At 46.1% G+C, this 7,500-nt stretch overlaps 1 protein-coding gene across 1 annotated transcript in view; it reads right to left on the bottom strand.

Moving 5' to 3' along the window:
* The window catches only part of LOC143296381 (alpha-mannosidase 2x-like), a 303,112-nt gene that overhangs the window by 156,459 nt on the left and 139,153 nt on the right, over positions 1-7,500 (bottom strand). The window lies entirely within an intron of this gene.

The raw sequence follows: 7,500 nt of genomic DNA, 5'->3' as shown, positions 1-7,500 counted from the left end.
GTGTGTAATGCAGCCAATCAAAGGGAGAGAACACGTCAGCGTGCACCAGTAAAAAAACAACAAAAAACAAAAACAAACAAACAAACAAACAAAAGCACACACAAAAACAAACCCACAAAAACCAGACGTATTTCTGCTGCTGCTAAATATATAGATAAGTTCACAAAAACAAAAAAGCAAAAAAAAAAAAAAAAAAAAAAAAAGATAATCAAAAAACAATCATAATAATAATAAATGAATAAAGAAACAAAATAAATAAGGACCATCTTGCGAACTCCTTATGCAGCTAGTTTTCCTTTTGGAGGTATGATGGTAACAGCAATGATAAAATGCAGGCTTATATAGTACAGTACCCCCGTCTCAGATGGGGCTCGCCGCGCTTTGCAATAAAATATACAAATGTAAGACAAAGTGTCGTAAAATATGTACAAAATCAACACAGTTTCACATGACATTGACTAAAATATTATGTAAGACTAAGTGACTTTTTTTTTTTTTTTTAGTGACTCGACACAGGCGCCATCAGTCCCAAATCACACAGTGCGAATCACAGCAAAACAAATCACATCACATTCACCATTGTCAGAAATAAACACCAGGGAACCAGCTATCACGAAAACCACACCCCAAATCATCCCAGATGCACACAGATCAACACAAAGTGCACATCCAGCAACGACAAACATCACAGCAAGCAGATGGAAAAGTTTTCAGTGAGAAAAGTACAGCTTGAAAAGACATGTTCTGAGCGCTTTCTTGAATGCGGGTGATGGGGGTGCAACGAAGGTGTGAGGGCAGAGAGTTCCACTGTTTGGGTGAATTCCTGTTGTCAGGCAAACTGAGCGGTAGTGTATGCAGATAAATAAATAAATAAACGAATAAATAAATAAACAAATAAATAAAGACTTTTTTAATGAAATAAACAGACAGAATGATAAATGAATACGTAAACAAATAAAAATATAAATCTATAGATAAAATAAAATGAAAAACAACAACAATAACAAAAAACACACCCGAAATCACTGATAAAAAGAAGTTCCCATTCATGACACGTTAAACGCAACTTGTGTATATACACTTCTTTTCTTTTCTTTTCTTCTTTCCTTTGTAAGTATCAGCAGCACAGAAGAGACAGTCAGTCAGAACCTAGCCCTGGTGTGTGCCCCGGCTTGCTTGTTTACTAAACACTTCACTGATTGACGGACAGGGCCCAACAAAAAGCTCGCTCTTAGCCGGCCAATCACAACCATCAAGACATCGGACACCTATCCCCCCCCCCACCCCACTCTCCTCCCCCCCCCCTCCCTATCTCCCACAACAACCACACCCGCCTTCGCAACCTAACCAATACACAACCGTCTGATAAATAAGACACAGGACAGAGAGAGAGAGAGAGGGAGAGACAGAGACAAAGAGAGATATAGAGGGATGGAGGGAAGAGACAGGGGGAGGGGGAGGTGGTGAGTGAGAAGAGAGAGAGAGAGAGAGAGAGAGAGAGAGAGAGAGAGATGGCACAGATTAAGGCCAAGACAAGACAAAATTCTATATAAGACACAGGACAGAGAAAGAGAAGGATAGGGGGAGAGAGAGGGGGAGGGGGGGAGGTGGTGAGTGAGAAAAAGGGAGAGAGAGAGAGAGAGAGAGAGAGAGATAGCACAGAGAAAGGCCGAGAGAGAGAGATAGGGAGGGAGGGAGACAGACAGACAGACAGAGGGACAGAGGGACAGGATAATTCAGACACCAAGAGGGGTAACTTTTGTTTGCTTTACAGCTGGTTTGTCTCCGGTAGCACACCACAGCACAGACAGACAGGCAGACAGACAGGGAGACCGAGAGACAGAGACAAAGACACAGAGACAGAGAGAGACAGAGACACAGACAGAGACAGAGACAGACGTGGGCAGCCAAAACCTTTCTACCACTCCTATCACCTGGCTTGACCTTTTTTTGGAGACCCAAGAAAACATCGCTTTTTTATATTTTTTTAGCTTTCCCTTTCACCTGGCCTCCACCCCCCTACCCCCCCAACCTACTAACTCTACACACACTCTACACCCCCAACCCCCGAATCCCCCGTCCCTCCTACCCCATACCTCCACCCCTCACTACTTACCACCACCACCTCCTCTCGCCCTGTCCCTGGAAAACGCGACGGCTGGCAACTGAACGCCAAGAAAAATAGAGTGGCGAGGGATTGAGGAATGTTTTCCCACTGTCTTGCTGTTCGCTGGCCAAAGGTGGGTAGTTTTGACGGAAGTTGATGATGGTATGGATGGATAGTTTGTTGGGGAGAGAGAGAGACACAGAGAGAGAGAGAAATAGAGGTGTGTGTGTGGGGGGGGGGGGGGAGCGGGGGGGTGTGCAGCTAGCAACTGTGACCGCGTGTCTGTCTGTCTTGTTTGTCTGTCTGTCTGTCTGTCTGTCGGCTCGATTCTTCAGTCTCAGACGTCCTTGCTATCCTGGTAATATGGAGGGGGTGAGGATTCCTGTTCTGAACTGCGATGGAGTTGGCCACTTGCTAGCGTCTGTCTGTATAGTTCAGATTTGTGGTGCGTGTGTGTGTGTGTGTGTGTGTGTGTGTGTGTGTGTGTGTGTGTGTGTGTGTGTGTGTGTGTGTGAGAGAGAGCAATAGGTGCGTTAAGTCATTTGGAGAGAGAGGGGGAAGGGAGAGAGAGAGAAAGGAGAGAGAAGAGAGTGAGAGAGGGAGAGGGAGAGAGAGAGTCAGAGACAGGGAGACAGAGAGACAGAGATAAGACAGAGACAGACAGAGATGCACAGAGAGAGAGAGAGAGAGAGAGAGACAGAGGCAGAGACAGACACGCACACAGACATTCAAACACACACACACACACACACACACACACACACACACACACACACACAGAAACACACACACACACAGAAACACACACACACACACACACACACACACACACACACACACACACACACACGAGACACGGCGCAGAGACAGAAGGACAGTAATAGTACTCTCAAGCCATAATCAGTTGTTTATTGAGGGATTGAAAGAACTAGTGGCTGAATTACTAATGTGCTTTTTACCTTTCCCTCTTGGGAAGGAGGAGGATGGCGGTTGGTGTGTGTGTTGGGGGGGGGGGGGGTAAGGGATGTGTGTGTGTGTCGGGGGGGGGGTAAGGGATGTGTGTGTGTGTCGGGGGGGGGGTAAGGGATGTGTGTGTGTGGGGGGGGGGGGGGGGGGGGCGGGCGGGGTGAGGGATGTGTGTGTGTGGGGGGGGGGGGGGGGGGGGTGCGGAGGGGGAGGAGTGAGAGTGGGGAGTGGCAGTGCTTCGTTGCTGTGGCCTCTACGGGTGTTACTCAGTGCACCACCACCACCACCACCACCAACAACAAAACAACAACAACAACATCATCACCAGTAACATCAACAACAACAAGATCAACACACACACACACACACACACACACACACACACACACACACACACACACACAGAGAAACACACACACTCGCATACACACACACAGAAACACACACGCACGCACGCACGCACGCACGCACGCACACACACACACACACACACACACACACACACACACACACACACACCAAATACAAAAACAAAACAAACAAAAAAACCAATCTGTCTGTCTGTCAAAGTCGGTCTTTTTTTCTTCTTTTTTTTTCATTTCTTATGTAAAATAAACAATATGTGCCTTTTTTTTTCCTTAAAAAAAAGTAGTAGAAGAAGAATTAACATCAAGTACCTGAAAAAACGGTGAAAAAAAGAAGCAAAAAAATTAATAGATGTGTAAAAAAAAAAAAAAACACCCACCCCAAAACCATATATATATATATATATATATATATATATATATATATATATATATATATATAAAGAAAGCAATCATTCATCTATGGAAATGCATTTACACATGATTCGTGTGTTATTGATAAAACACATTATCGGGACGGTGCGGCTTGGAAAATAATCAAACCACCACCACACTTGCTCCCCTCTCCCACCCCACCCCATCCAGCTCAATAGTACCCCCCAAACCCCCACCACCTCCACTCAACTTCCACAAATCCACCCCTTCCTAAGCTTAGTAAGGACTTGCTAAGGTGGAGTCTCGGACTTGCGTCTACAACCCACGGGAGGAAGACAGCTGGCTGGATTTGCTTTGCGTCCTGTACAATCACTCCCAGTATCGCATTGCTGGCCGCACACACCGTGTGATTGGTGTCCCAAACTGCGACCGTCGGAATTAACCCGAAGAAAAAAAAAGAACTGCTGTTGACACCTTTGACCTGTCTATATCCGAGTGGCTGACACCAGCGACACATTGTCTATGGCATACCCCCCGAAAACGGAGTATGGCTGCATACAAGGCTGGGGTAAAAACGGTCGTACGTGTAAAAGCCCACTGGTGAACATACGAGGAACGTGGGAGTCGGCAGCCCAGGAACGACGACGAAGAAGTTTGTTGCATAACTGAACAAAAAGCACCGGGAAAAAATCCAAAAAACTTTAGGTACCGCTTTCTCCACCACGTTCTGAACTAAGGACAGGCTCGCCGTTCACTTATCTGTTTATAGTCATTTTATTTAACTCTTAAATTAGATGGAAGTTTGATTGTTGTTGTCTTTTTTTATCACATTGAAACCATGGTTATTATAGGCCCAACGCTCGGCTTTCATTGACTGAAATAAGCTTACAGGTAGGTGTACAGCAAACTGAGAGCTGTATGTAAAATGCTTTCTACACGGAGATGGAAAGTCATTTACAGCTTAGTCTTTTGTGAAGGATTATGACTCTGGAATTTGGAGACAAGCTTGTACTGGCTCTTGGTGCTGCAGCCTTGAGGACTAGTTGTCTTTTGGGAACCACCCCAACACCAACTCTCCTATAAAAAAACAAAACAAAACAAAAAACCACCTTGGCCGAGAGAGTGGCGATGTAACTTGGGCAAGGCACTCTCCACTATGACCAAATTCTGGCCTGGACAGTCAGGACAGCAGATGCTGCTCTGGTGGTCATAGAAACCACTGACTGTCATACAACATATGCATATGCAAGTACATGTTGATGATGAGGACGTTTATGCAAGTCTTAAGAAAATGATTACGGAATATGAATCTTGTAATGTCAATCAATCACGCAAACAATACAATCACGCAAACACACGCATAAACAACTAAGCCAGAATACTGAAACCCTGGAATAACCACACCTTCACCGACAACTAAAGGAGCACGATTTATTTGTCGATTCGAGTTTACCAAACACAGCCTGCACATTGTATATTTTCATGGGGTATAGTATCTCTCTCTCTCTTTTTTTTTTAATGAAATCTTAGCCGCAAAGATTTAGCGCTGTTAAGATCGTTTGTATACAACAACCATGAAAAACAGCAGAAAAAGAAACTGAAGGACAAGCTCGCTGTTTATGAACCGCATTGAGGAGACAACACAACACAAATACACTAGCAAGCAAAAGCAAGACGCGCATAGAAAATGCGCGCAAGGCTGACGCACGTCAGGTGAAGTCAAGTATTGGCCGATTGCCCCAGTCGACGACAACACAGACCATTATACATCACTCGACAAATTACAAGACAGCAGCTTGATAGACAGCCCCGCTAGCTGAGCTGTATACATAGAGACCAGTGAGCTGAATATTGAGCTGGAAGGGGAAGAGCTGTTGTCCCAGCCTTTCAGCGCCCGTTTGTCATTCAGCTTCATTTCAGTAAAAGCTCCGCTCTCCCCCCCCCTCCCCTCCCCCCTCTCTCACCTAACCTCCGGCGTCGCAGAAGAGGAAAGCAGACAGGCGATTGTTGGGGGGCCTTACAGGCGTGCTGTCCTTATGTGGACGAACTCTCAGTTTCCGGGTTCGGTATCTAGGAGGAGGAGGCGTATTAACAGTGGAATGATGGCCTTGAGGTAACACGTCCGCCTAGGAAGCGAGAGAATCTGAGCGCGCTGGTTCGAATCACGGCTCAGCCGCCGATAGTTTCTCCCCCTCCACTAGACCTTGAGTGGTGGTCTGGACGCTTGTCATTCGGATGAGACGATAAACAGAGGTCCCGTATGCAGCATGCACTTAGCGCACGTAAAAGAACCCGCAGCAACAAAAGGGTTGTTCCTGGCAAAATTTTGTAGAAAAATCCACTTCGATAAGAAAAGAAAAACAACAACAACAACAACAACAAAAACTGCACGCAGGAAAAACAAAACAAAACAAACAAAAAAAAAAAACAACGGGTGGCGCTGTAGTGCAGCGACGCGTTCTCCCTGGGGAGAGCATCCCGAATTTCACAGAGAGATCTGTTGTGATAAAAAGAGAATTACAAAGCGCGCGGACTGATCCACAATGAAGTGCATGAAGAGTGTGACTGGGTGGGTACAATGCACTGAGTTGCTTCTCTCAAAACTATGCGCGACATCAAGAAAAGAAAATACACCCATTTCACGACGAACACCCAATTTATGCATAGCGGGGACGGGTGCAATTGCGTTGGACTTTCAATCTGAGGGTCCTGGGTCCGAATCTCGGTAACGGCACCTGGTGGGTAAAGGGTGAAGATTTTTTTCCCATCTCCCAGGTCAGCATAACCATGTGCAGACTTGCTAGTGCCTGAACCCCTCCTCGTGTATATGCACGCAGATGATCAAATACGCACGTTAAAGATCCTGTAATCCATGTCAGCGGTCGGTGGGTTATGGAAACAAGAACATACCCAGCACTGCATCCCCCCCAAACGGAATGTGGCTACCTACATGGCGGGGTAAAAATGGCCATACACGTAAAATCTTCGCTCGTGTACATATGAGTGAACGTGGGAGTTACAGTCAACGAACGAAGAAGAATGCATAGCAGACACACTATTGCCACTCCACACTCTCCCCCCTCTGACCACCCACCCCACACACACCTACACCTCCTCTATAGAGTTATGATTTGCTTCGGAAAACCAGCTCCCGGATATGATCATATCCGTCTACTTTGTTGCCATCTGTTTCAAGTCCTGGGTTGCTGGGTCGGACCCACGTTTTTGTTTGTTTGTTTGTTTGTTGTTGTTGTTGTTTTTTGTTTTGTGTGTGTGTGTGTGTGTGTGTGTGTGTGTGTGTGTGTGTGTGTGTGTGTGTGTGTGTGTGTGTGTGTGTGTGTTCCTTTCACGTACTGCAAAGGATGATTGTTTAGTCGACTGTACGTTCTCTCTCTCTCTCTCTCTCTCTCTCTCTCTCTCTCTCTCTTCTCTCTCTCTCTCTCTCCCTCTCTCTCTCTCCCTCTCTCTCTCTCTTCCCTCTCTCCCTTTCTCTCCTCCCCCACCCCTCCCCCGTCCTCCTCTCTCTCTCCCCACTTTTCTCTCTCTCCTTCTCTCTCTATACAAAGGCGACGCGAACTGCTTTAGGAAGCAGCACGTAGAATTATAGCCTGCAAGCAGGGAACAACAATGACCAAACTAATCGTCCTGATGGTGTTGGTTCAATGTGCAAACCACAGATTCTGCTTC

The sequence above is a fragment of the Babylonia areolata genome, chromosome 21 (genome assembly GCF_041734735.1).
Source record: "Babylonia areolata isolate BAREFJ2019XMU chromosome 21, ASM4173473v1, whole genome shotgun sequence".
Taxonomy (NCBI): domain Eukaryota; kingdom Metazoa; phylum Mollusca; class Gastropoda; order Neogastropoda; family Buccinidae; genus Babylonia; species Babylonia areolata.
Note: the sequence above shows the minus strand (reverse complement) of the source record. Positions and strands in the feature narration are given on the sequence as shown.